Genomic DNA, 12,477 nt, shown 5'->3' on the forward strand with positions numbered 1-12,477 from the left:
AGATTATTCTTGTTCTAGGTGGTGGGAGGGTCATCAAGAATAAAAAAGGTTAGTTACAAACCAAGTACAAGGCCAACAAATATGTATAACCTAAATAATATCAAAACTATATGTATTTATTGTTCAAGGGTTAAAAGCATCTAGAAGAAGAAGAATTGCAGATTTATACCCCATCCTTCTCCTGAATCAGAGACTCAGAGCGGCTTACAATGTCCTTTATCTTCTCCCCAACAACAGACACCCTGTGAGGTGGGTGGGGCTGAGAGGGCTCCCCCAGGAAGCTGTCCTTTCAAGGACAACTTCTGTGAGAGCTAAGGCTGACACAAGGCCATTCCAGCAGCTGCAAATGGAGGACCCGGCTGAAAATAGAGCGCCCTGGAGCTTCTGGATATCGCTTGGGAAAGGAGCAGGCTGTGGGTACCTGGGGAGCATCAGGAAAGCTTGTGCATCCCATCTGCAAGCTCCCGGGGTGCTCTCTAGGCGCTTTCCCAGCTTTCCAGATGGCCGCAAAGTGGGAGGGCTTCTAGTGTCCTGGCCCCACTGGTGAACCTCCTGATGGCATCTGGAGGTTTTTTTGGCCACTGTGTGACACAGAATGTTGGACTGGATGGGCCACTGGCCTGATCAAAATGGCTTCTCTTATGTCTGGGGCAGTGATGCTCTGTATTCTTGGTGCTGGGGGAGGGGCAACAGTGGGAGGGCTCTAGTGTCCGTGTCCCACTGGTGAACCTCCTGATGGCACCTGGGTTTTTTGCCACTGTGTGACACAGAGAGTTGGACTGGAGGGGCCACTGGCCTGATCCAGCATGGCTTCTCTTCTGTTCTTATGGCTATCCTTGGGCAGCAGCACCTGGCCTCGGTCAGCATGAGCCTCCCCTCCCTGCTGCTGGGGATGGACCAAAGGAGGGGCTCCCTGGCCACTGGCAACATAGCAGCAGAAGCAGCAGCAGAGAAGCACCCCTGGCTCCGCTCCCTCTGGCACCTCCTCCTCCTCTTCTCCTCTCTTCCTTTTCCTCCTTTTCCTCCTCTTCTTCTCCTTCTCCTCCTCTTCTTCTGCTTCTCCTCCTCCTCTTCTCCTCCTCCTCTTCTTCTCCTCCTTCTCCTCCTCTTCTGCTTCTCCTCCTCCTCTTCTTCTCCTCTTCCCCCACTTCTCCCTCCTCCTCCCCCTCTTCTTCTTCTGCTTCTCCTCCCCCTCCCCCCTTCTTCCCTCTTCCTTCTCCTTCTCCTCCTCTTCTTCTCCTCCTTCCCCTGTCCTCCTCCTCCTCTTCTTCTGCTTCTTCTCCTCCTCCCCCACTTTCTCCTCCTCCCTCTCCTTCTCCTCTTCCTATTCTTCTCCTCCTCATCATCCTTCTCTCCTCCTCTTCTCCTCCTTCTTCTTCTCCCCTTCCCTCCTCTTCTTCTTCTGCTTCTCCTCCTCTTCTTCTCCTCCTCCCCCTCTCCTCCTCTCCTCTTTTTCTTCTCCTTCTCCTCCTCTCCTTCTCCTTCTCTTTTTTCTCCTCCTCCTCCTCAGCAAACAAAGGAGGGGGGCAGGCGGGCTCCCCCTTGCAAGGCTTTCTCTCATCCACCCCAGGTGGCCCTGTGGTGGGACGGGATGGGAGGGGCTTTCTGACCAAGGGAGGGTGGCAACAGGCACACCTGCCGGAGGAGAATGGGAGAGGGTGCTCGTGTCTGCCGGCAGAGGCACTGGGCTCCACCAGCTTGGCCCAGGGAGAGTCGCCCAGCCCCCACTCCTCCTTTGCCCTGCTCCTTGGCCCCATCAAGCCCCTAGGCATGAGGGCACCAGCAGGTGACCCCAAAGAGCCCCTCAGGCAAAGGGCAGGAAGGCAGCCCTCCCTTGCCTCCCCCTTGAACCACCAACTCCCTGCCTGCCTGGGTGCTTCTCCACAGCTCTGCCAACCAGCCCTGCCCCAAAGGGGTCACATGACCGCCCCATCACCAAACACAGCCCCAGCACTAACATTACACGTACTTAGACACCTATTCATGCCCCCTTCCCCCCCCGCCCCCCCCCTTGTTCTTTTTGCCGGCTGCTGAGTGGTGGGTGTGAGCTGGGATGTTGCTTTGGATCCACAACTCTCATACATAAAAGGATTACTGAAGGAGGACAGGGAAATGGCTGAGAAGCTGAATGCATTTTTTGCCTCCGTCTTCACTGTGGAAGACAAGAAGTGTTTGCACATTGGGGACAAGAATCCCAGCTACAAATACAAGTTGATGGGGTGTGAACTGGCAGAGACTGGTTAGGCTAAATGCAAGGTTATGAATGGTTATTTGTTTTTAGATGCATTTAAATGGTCTATGTATATGTCCTTTTGTGGGTGTTGATGCGTTGGTATGTTTGTGGAAGAGCACCTCATTTCGTTGCTCTCATTTTCTTTTTTGAGAACAATGACAATAAATTTATCTATCTATCTATCTATCTATCTATCTATCTATCTATCTATCTATCTATCTATCTATCTATCTATCTATCTATCTATCTATCATCTATCTATCATCTATCTATCTATCATCTATCTATCATCTATCTATCTATCTGACCAAAAGAGAGATCTTGGGGTGGTGGCAGGTAACTCACTGAAAATATCAAGACAGTGTGCGATTGCAATAAAAAACTTGTGGGCATTCGATGAAATTGCTGAGCAGTCGGGTTAGAACGGATAAAAGGAAGTACTTCTTTACCCAAAGGGTGATTAACATGTGGAATTCACTGCCACAGGAAGTGGTGGTGGCTTCAAGCATAGACAGTTTCAAGAGGGGGATGGGTAAGCATATGGAGCAGAGATTCACCAGTGGCTATTAGCCACAGCTTATTGTTGGAACTCTCTGGGGCAGTGATGCTCTGTATTCTGGTGCTTGGGGGGGGGGCACAGTGGTAGGGCTTCTAGCCCCACTGGTGGACCTCTTGATGGCACTGGGGTTTGGGGGGTTTTTTTGGCCACTGTGTGACACAGAGTGTTGGACTGGATGGGCCATTGGCCTGATCCAACAGGGCTTCTCTTATGTTCTTATGTGACACAGAGTGTTGGACTGGAGGGGCCATTGGCCTGATCCAACATGGCTTCTCTTATGTTCTTATGTGACGCAGAGTGTTGGACTGGAGGGGCCACTGGCCTGATCCAACAGGGCTTCTCTTATGTTCTTATGTGACACAGAGTGTTGGACTGGATGGGCCATTGGCCTGATCCAACAGGGCTTCTCTTATGTGACACAGAGTGTTGGACTGGAGGGGCCATTGGCCTGATCCAACATGGCTTCTCTTATGTTCTTATGTGACGCAGAGTGTTGGACTGGATAGGCCATTGGCCTGATCCAACTTGGCTTCTCTTATGTTCTTATATTCTTACCTGCATTCAGGGTTCCCCATCAAGTGGCCTGGAAGGACCTCAAAGTAGCTGTTTGATTGCAAAGGAACTTTAGAAACAGACTGGAGTGGGAGGTTGGCTGAGTTACAAGTTATTACAATGGAACCTCCAGGGCTTAACAGAGACATTGGCTTCTTATCTCACTATATAAGCTAGCCTCATTCAGTTCTTGCATCTGTTTGTAAACTCTTTTATCATGCTGTGTGCTAATCTGCTGCATCTCGACTCTATTTAACCCTTCCTGTCAACACCCTCCTCACCTGCTCTCTCCATGTACTGGTGGGTGACTTTTGTCCCCAGGTGGCTGAGGAAGTGGGCTTCCACATGGAAGCTCATGCCCAGAAGAAAAGCTTGCTTGGGTGGTCTTACAGGAGCCACTGGGCTCTCCTTTGTTCTGCTGCTTCAGACCAGCACAGCTGCCCACCTGCATCCGTCTTGTAGGAGAGAAGCAGCAGTTGGGCTGAGCCCCTAAACGGCCGTGCGAGGGCAGAGAGCCAGATGCTCAGAGCGTCCAGCTGGAGATGCTCTTTGGCTTTCTCCAGTGGCAGCGATTCCTACCCTGTTCATTTGCCCCACCTGCCCTGGGGTGAGAGGAGGGGCAGCTGCCCTGGGCTGAGGCTTCAGATGTCTCCACCTTCCCACCAGTGTTCCCTCTGAGCTGAGCCAGTGTGAGCTAGCTCATGCTTTTTTAGCCTCCAGCTCACACATTTTTGTCTCAGCTCAGGAAGGAGAACCCCAGAGCACACTAATGGATGCAGGAGCTCACCACTTTCATGCCAGGAGCTCACAAAGCAGACTTTTTGCTCACAGGACACCTCAGCTTAGAGGGAGTCTTGCTTCCCACCATCCTTTGTGTTCTTCCCGCCCCCCAGTCCACTGGAAGGGGCTTTGCTTCCCACTGAACGAAAGGAAGCTGCCTGCCATGCCTGGCTCCCTTCCGGAGCAGTCAGGATTCCCATTGGTGGCAGAGCCATGTGGATGCTTCCATTTCCCATCCGTCTCCTTCCCACTCATAGGGCAAACGTCTGCTCCCTGCAGACACACTCGAAGGAGCAACAGCACGTCTCCTCCCCTGTGTGTGTACGTGTGGGGGCGGGGGGAGGGCGGCGTGTATCGTTCTGCACACCAGGCTTCCCAAACTACTCTTTGGCCAGAGTTTTCATCCCAGGCAGGAGCTGCTGCAACCAAGAAGTTTTCATGTGTGTGTGCCTGCAGAGCACCACAGCCCCCCCCCAGAAGAAGACCAAGAAAGGCAGCCCCCCCACTGCCCCACCCCCATTCCAAACCACCTCTGCACTGAGCAGGATCCGACCAACGGGAATCTCCTCTGCCTGCATGGCCTGTTTTTACGCTGGGCGAGGTGATCCTATTTATATGTTGGATTGAGCACGTTTTAATCAGCTCTTGCTCCAAGGAGGTGAGGACACAGCACCTCAGCCTCTCTTTTCACATCCTCCCCCCCAATAGGCCTGAGAGGAAGTGACGGTTCTCAGGGCACACGGTGTGTGTGTGGGGGGGGTCATGCCAGAGGGGGACTTGTGCCCTTCCTTGTTAGCTCAGGCAGGAGGGCCCCAGGGCTCAGCCATTTATGCAGTAGCCCAATTGCTCAAGCTCAGCTTTAATGCCAGGAGCTCACAAAGTAGACTAAGCTAAGAAAAAAATGTGTGAGCCTGTGGCTAAAAACCGGTGTGCTAGTTCACATTCACTCAGTGTAGAGGGAGCATTGCTGGGGAGTAGCCCCCCCCGCCCCCGGCAGAAAGTTTCCATCCCCTTCCCGTTCCCCACCCATTCATCGCAGCAAGAAAACACCAAGGAAGGTGTGAGAGGAGAGCATCTGGGCTTGTATAGAAGTCCACCCCCCCCCCCAGCCTGAACCGGCAGCTGCAGTGAAGAGAGTGGCACGAGACAGCTTGTTTGCCCAAAGTGAGCAGGAACAGAGGGAAAACACACAGCAAAGGTCACCCCAAACACTTGCGCAGGGGATGTGGAAGCGGCGTCTTGTGCCTCAGAAAACCCATCTTGTGTGGTGGTTTTAAAACGTCTGAACGCAGCCCTCTGCTGCAAGGAAGCTAAAATAGGATATCACTTCCAGTCTTGAATTCACACATGTGTTCGGCTCCCTCTCAGAATCTCACTTCTGCCTCCTGACCTTCCAAACCTAGCTTCTGCCTCACTTGAGCCCCCCTCCCATCGTAAGGAGGGGGGTGCATTTTCCCCCTCTCAGTGTTTTTGGGGTTGGGTCTATTGGATCTGAAAAAAATTTAGGAACGCCCCCCCCCCAGCCTGGATCCCAATACCACTGAAGTATTCAGATCTGGGTTTTCCCAGAAATCCCAATTTTTAAGGGATCCAAATAGATCCAAACTGGAAAAAAAGCTGCTAAAAATGGTTGTCAGGTGGGGCTCTTTGGGGTGGTCTCTTCCAACTGGACTGCCCTGCAGAGCCCCCCCCCCCCAGGAGCTGATCCTTCAGGGAGAACTCCCCCCCCCCCCAGGCTTCACTGGGGCTCTGCTGGGCAGCTTCCCTTGGCTGGCAAGGGCTTTGGGGGGATTTTTTTTCTTCTCCTGACATATGAACATATGAAGCTGCCTTATACTGAATCAGACCCTCTTTGGTCCCTAAAAGTCAGTCTTGTCTCCTCAGACTGGCAGCAGCTCTCCAGGGTCTCCAGCTGAGGTTTTTCACACCTACTTGCCTGGGCCCTTTTGAGTTGGAGATGCCAGGGATTGAACCTGGGACCTTCTGCTTCCCAAGCAGATGCTCTACCACTCAGCCACCATCCCTCCCCTGAGCATATGAACATATGAAGCTGCTTTCTACTGAATCAACCCCCCCTGGGTCCCTCAGAGTCAGTATTGTCTTCTCAGACTGGCAGCGGCTCTCCAGGGTCTCCAGCTGAGGTTTTTCATGCCTATTTGCCTGGACCCTTTTTAGTTGGAGATGCTGGGGATTGAACATGGGACCTTCTGCTTACCAAGCAGATGCTCTGCCACTGAGCCACTGTCCCTCACCCAAAACCCAGATATATTTGTGGAGCTGAAATATACCCGGAGACTACAGAGAAGGTGGAGTTTTGTGTGTGTGCATTTTTGCCAGCCCTTATTGGCTGATTCAGAGTCCTGCTCTGCTTGGCCCCTGTGTCTCTGGGACCATTTTTGTGCTCATCCAGGCTGCCACTGTGACCTTCCCAGTGAAGACCCTGTGGGTGGGTGGGCATATCTAATGGGGGGGATGTGATAAGAGCCAAGGCTCCCCCCCAGCCAGCAGCAGTACTGCCTGACCTCCCCCCCCCCCGCAACACACACACACCTGGTGGGCAAGAGGCTGGCCTCGGAGGGTGGCGGAGCAGCCAGGTGATGAGGCGATGCAGCAGCCCACCTGCCTTCAAAGATGCTGTTTCCATCCATTTCTCTGGGAAAGAAGTTAGTCTAATGGACCTTAACTTTTCTGGGTTGCTTTTTCAAAATGAGTGTTAGATGAGCTTCCTTTGAATCTACTGGGAGGGAGGGAGGGAGGGAGGGAGGGAAGGAAGGAGGCCAGCTTGACCCAACAGCTGAATGCTTCTGTTGGACAATTTCACTGGCGATCCCTTTGAGAACTCTCAGGGACTCAGCACCCTTCTAAGCTCTCAGGCAAAGAGAGATCTCGCCCAGATCCTGACGCTTGAGATGCTGTTGGCTGGAGGTGGGAGGGAATCGACTGGGGACCAGCTGCTGGGGAAGGGATTTCCTGGGCCTGCCTCCTGCCTGGCGTCTCTCCCTGGAATCCCTCCTCCTTCACATCTGCTTCCCGGGGCTTGTTGCCAGAGAGGGTGCGGGTGGAGGGCTCCTCTCCCCAGGAGGCAATCAAGAGCACAAGTCAAGTGCTGTTGCTGCCTCCATCAACTGAGAAGTGCCTGGAAACAATTATATCTCGGCAAAGCAGCATTTGAGGCCCTAGAAGTGTTCCACCCCTGCTTCCAGTTTAAAAAGGCTCGTTTGGAGTTTCCCTTGGGCAGTTTGGATCCATGCAATTGGATCCCCCTTGCTCACGCTCTCCCTTCCCATTCAGAAGCATCCCCCCCCCCCCCCCCGCATCTAGGGGTGAGTGAATTGGGAAGAGCTCCTTGTGGCTCAGATGCCCTCCTGGCTAACCCCCGAAGGTTCTTGAGGAGGTGCTCTCTCCTCTCACCCCTCTTCTAAGCCAAGACAGCAGCTGCTGGAGGCGATTCTCTGGCACAGGGAGGGAAAGGACGTGCTCCAACTCACAGCACAAGCCCCTTTCCTAATCAGTGTGGGACGCTAAAGTTTTCCTGCTTCAGTGGAAATGGAAGAGCTTGGCAATAATAAATCTTTAAAAAATATCGTCCCTGTTACAAGGCAAGCAGAGAGCAGCGTTCTAATGTAATTACTGCTGAGTCTCATTGGGGAGAGGAAACCTTCCACTGGAACAAAACAAAGTTTTCAGTGCTCAGGGCCTCCCTCCACATCTGACCAGCATTTCTATCACCACGGATGAGTAGTGGAGAAGGGGGGGGGGCGGGGAAGCTGAGGCCTCCTCACCTGCCTCCATGCTCCTCCACAGAGGTGTGCGGTTGAGGGGAAGCTTCATTGATAAGCAGAAAACAGAACAGATCTTGGAATTTAAATGTGGAATTTGCTACCAGAGGATGTGGTGATGGCCACAAGCATAAACAGCTTTAAAAAGGGATCAGACAGATTCATGGAGGAAAGTCTGTCAGTGGCTACGAGCCCTGGTGACTGAGGGGAAATTCCACACTAAACCTCTGAATGCTGGAGCCAGGATGCAAAATTATGGGAAGGCTTCGGCCTATCTGCTCTGTTGTTGGCCCTCCAGAGGAACTGGTATCACTGTGTGAGGCAGGAGGCTGGACTAGATGGGCCCTCCCTGGTCTGATCCAGCAGGGCTCTTCTGAGGTTCCTCTCAGGGGAAGGCCTCGGTCTCTCTGCCCTGTTGTTGGCCCTCCAGAGGAACTGGTATCACTGTGTGAGGCAGGAGGCTGGACTAGATGGACCCTCCCTGGTCTGATCCAGCAGGGCTCTTCTGAGGTTCCTCTCAGGGGAAGGCCTCGGTCTCTCTGCCCTGTTGTTGGCCCTCCAGAGGAACTAGTATCACTGTGTGAGGCAGGAGGTTGGACTAGATGGGCCCTCCCTGGTCTGATCCAGCAGGGCTCTTCTGAGGTTCCTCCCAGGGGAAGGCCTCAGCCTCTCTGCCCTGTTCTTGGCCCTCCAAAGGAGCTGGCTGGCTACTGTGTGAGACAGGAGGCTGGACTAGATGGACCCTCCCTGGTCTGACCCAGCAGGGCTCTTCTGTTGTTCTTCTCAGAGGAAGGCCTAGGCCTCTCTGCCCTGTTGTTGGCCCTCCAAAGGAACTGGCTGGCCACTGTGTACGGCAGGAGACTGGACTAGATGGACCCTCGCTGGACTAAAACAGCATGGCTCTTCTGATGTTCTTCTCAGGGGAAGGCCTTCGCTTCCATGCCCTGTTGTTGGCCTTCCAGAGGAGCTGGCTGGCCACTGTGTGAGACAGGAGGCTGGACTAGGTGGACCCTCCCTGGACTGACCCAGCAAGGCTCTTCTGATGTTCTTGTCAGGGGAAGGCCTCGGCCTCTCTGCCCTTTTGTTGGCCCTCCAGAGGAACTGGCTTGCCACTATGTGAGGCAGGATGCCGGACTAGATGGACCCTCACTGTTCTGACCCAGCAGGGCACTTCTGATGTTCTTCTCAGAGGAAGGCCTCAGTCTCTCTGCCCTGTTGTTGGCCCTCCAGAGGAACTGGTTGGCCACTGTGTGAGACAGGAGGCTGGACTAGATGGACCCTCCCTGGTCTGACCCAGCAGGGCTCTTCTGATGTTCTTGTGTCCCTAATTGTTTTCAGAAGTTTTGGATCAGGATTTAAGCCCATAACATCCAATGTAGCTGCACAGTCCTGTTTGGAAATGGTGGCATAGCTGCGTGATTGCAACTGTCGCTCCCAAATGATGCAAGTTTCTGCAGACAGGAGAACCCCACCTGAAAGCTCCAGTATGTTGGAAGGTTTCCTTGCTCCTGTGGAGCGAGCTGGGAGTGTTATCAGTGAGGTGTAGGTGGGGTAGTTCTGGGAGGCTCTGGTTCGAATCTGCCTTCTGCCCTAGAAGCCTTCAGGGGAAGCCTCACAGCCTCCTTGAGTTCACGGAGGAGAGGAGAGGAGAGGAGAGGAGAGGAGAGGAGAGGAGAGGAGAGGAGAGGGAGAGAAGCGGCTTTTTGACTCCTCCTTGGTGGCGGGGGGAGGGGGAGGGAGTCTCTGTGCAGACAGACAAGCCTGACAGCACTCGCTTGCTATGCGGCAATGAAGAGCTACCTGGTGAAAGCAGCATTCATTTTTTATTCCATCTTCAGTTTTAATGGGCTAGAACTGGCAGGAGGGCAATTTTCAAACTAGCTGCAGAGAAAATGGGACTCCCAAGAGGTGGCTCTGAGCTCTCCGTGGCCCCTGGCAGTCCTGGGATTGGGGCCCTGAGCACCGACTGGGTGTGCTGCTGTCAGCCATGAGGCCAAGGCCAGAGCGCTTCCCCTCCCTCTGCACTGCCTGCCACTTCCCTGCCTTACGAGGTGGCAAGAGGCCTTTCTGCTTAAAAGACAATACTTTACATGCTAAACTAGCCAGAAAAAGAAGTCCCGGATATCCTTGAGAAGCCACAACCACTCTGTATGCAAATGCTCCTGGCGTTCTGACTTTCACTCCCTTCTGCTGCCCAAAGCTGTGATCTACATTATAAACTAATAGTCTGTACAGTTTTATCTTCCAAATGAAAGGGTGTTTTGAGTTATGAAGGCATAAAAACACTGGAAAGCAGGGAAGAGGCTGCTCATCAGGGCCAGGCAGACAGCTGGAATGGGCTGGTGGAGGCTCTGCTCGCCTGAATTAGCACTCTCCTTTCAAGGCAGCTCTGCCCCCCTTCCTGCCCCCGCCCTTTTCTCCTGGTTTGGGAGGTGGCTGGCAAGAGAAAGCCTGCATGACAGAACACTGGAGCTCCATTCAGCTGCTCAGGGTGTGGATTCTGTTTCCAACAAGAGCAACATCTGCCAGAGAGTCCCCGGCTTCTTGCACCTTCTCTTGGAGCTGTCCGTCTCCAGGGTGCTGAAGATGTCTGTATGGGTTTTGCCCTTGCCACGGAAATGCGATTGGATGTCAACAGATGCACCCTACGGCTTCCCTTTTCTGCACTGGTACATTTGAAAGAACCAAGAAGTACAAATCAGCCTTTCAAAGCCTGCTTGCCTTGAACACATTCTCACTCCTCAGATGAGCTACCAGCTTCAGTTCAAGGCTCTGGTCATCGCCTACAAAGCCCGTCATGGCCTCTGACCCTCCTACCAGGAGAGCCAGCTCTCCTCCAGGGCCTGCCATGACAGTCGCTTCTCTGAACGGGGCCTTCAACTGATGAAGAAGACCTTGGAAATGGGCAAGGCCCACAAGTATCCTGGCAGGCACATTCTTGGCCCCCATCCAAGGGAACGGTCTGCTTAAGGAGGTCAGGAAGGCTCCCACACATCTGGGCATCACTCCCACCAAGAGGGCATCTCTGTAAAGGAACGGGTTGCTTTTTCACAGGATGCGTCAGCAAGACATTTCAGCAGACCTGTGGATTAGACTACTCATACATGTTGCTATATGTTTTTATCTTGCTGTCGCTGCTATTTCTTACACTGTTCAACGCATTATGTTTAATTCTTATGCCTTGTGTCAGATTTCTACAATCCTTGTCCTGTTACATTGTTTATTAGACATCTCTTCATCCTACTGACTCTGTTGGCTTCCATTGTGTCATCTGCCTTGGATCGCAGTAGGAAAGGTGCCCTCTGTACAACATAAATACATGAACGAATGAATGAATGAATGAATGAATACAAATTCCTCCAGATTACCCCCCCGCCCCCCGTTTACACCCCCATCTTGTTTCCATCCTCCTGCCTTTGAGAGCCAGTTTGGTGTAGTGGTGAAGTGCACGGACTCTTATCTGGGAGAACCAGATTTGATTCCCCACTCCTCCCCTTGCAGCAGCTGTAAGCTGTTGTAAGCCGCCCTGAGACACTTAGGTGAGAAGGGCGGGGTATAAATCTTAATATAAATAAATAAATAAATAAATAAATAAATAAATAAATAGCAGCTGAAATGGCCTTGAGTCAGTCAAAGCTCTCGCAAAGCTGTCCTTGAAAGGGCAGCTGCTGTGAGAGCCCTCTCAGGCCCACCCACCTCCCAGGATGTCTGTTGTGGGGGAGGAAGATAAAAGAGATTGTGAGCTGATCTGAGACTCTGATTCAGAGAGAAGGGCAGGGTATAAATCTGCAATTCTTCTTCTTCTTCTGCCTCCCCCAGCCCAGCGTTCGGTGATGCAGCCTGAAGATCTGTGTCCTGAGCACAGCCAGAGACGTCGCTGAGCAGACTGACACGAGCTCCCAGGGGCAGCTAATCTTGACTCTGATTCAGAGGCCTTGTGCATAATTGAAAATCTTTAATTAAAATCCACTTTTTAATTTTAGGCTTTTTTGGCAAGAAGCCATTAATTCAGCAGCCTTGAACTACTGCTGGGGAAGCCTCATCAAAGCACGAGGGGCTTCCCGTGGTGTTCAGCTCCAGCGCTCAGCTCTTCCAAATTCTGCCCTCCCCTCCCACCTGCCAACTGGTCCGGAGGAAAGGGCCACGAGGGATTCTTTCCAAGAGAAAAGGCTGCCATTTGTTCAGGCCACCAAAGCATTTATGGAGAAACCCAGCAGCCGGCTAAATGTCACCAAAGAGCGCTGCTCCTATTTGTGCAACTGTGTAAATATTCAGGAGGGCAGCCTGTGCTTTCTTCCTTGAGGTAGATACAAAGAAGGTCAGGCCGGTGTCCTCTGCTACTTTCCCAAAGAAACTCTGTTCCGCAGCATCCCTGAACCAATCTGAAGGTGGCAGGGAAGTGAATCCCTGCAAGTGAGCTCCACCCCCGCCCCCTGCAGGGAAGGCAGAAACAAACGCAACAGCAGCATAGAAAGGAAGCATTTTGGGATGGCGGCCATGGGCAGTTTGGTCTGCGATGAAACACACACACATGCAAGAGCTCTCGGAGGGGCGGGGCTGGCGTGTGGCTTGCT

This window comes from Heteronotia binoei, chromosome 21 (genome assembly GCF_032191835.1).
Source record: "Heteronotia binoei isolate CCM8104 ecotype False Entrance Well chromosome 21, APGP_CSIRO_Hbin_v1, whole genome shotgun sequence".
Classification (NCBI taxonomy): Eukaryota; Metazoa; Chordata; class Lepidosauria; order Squamata; family Gekkonidae; genus Heteronotia; species Heteronotia binoei.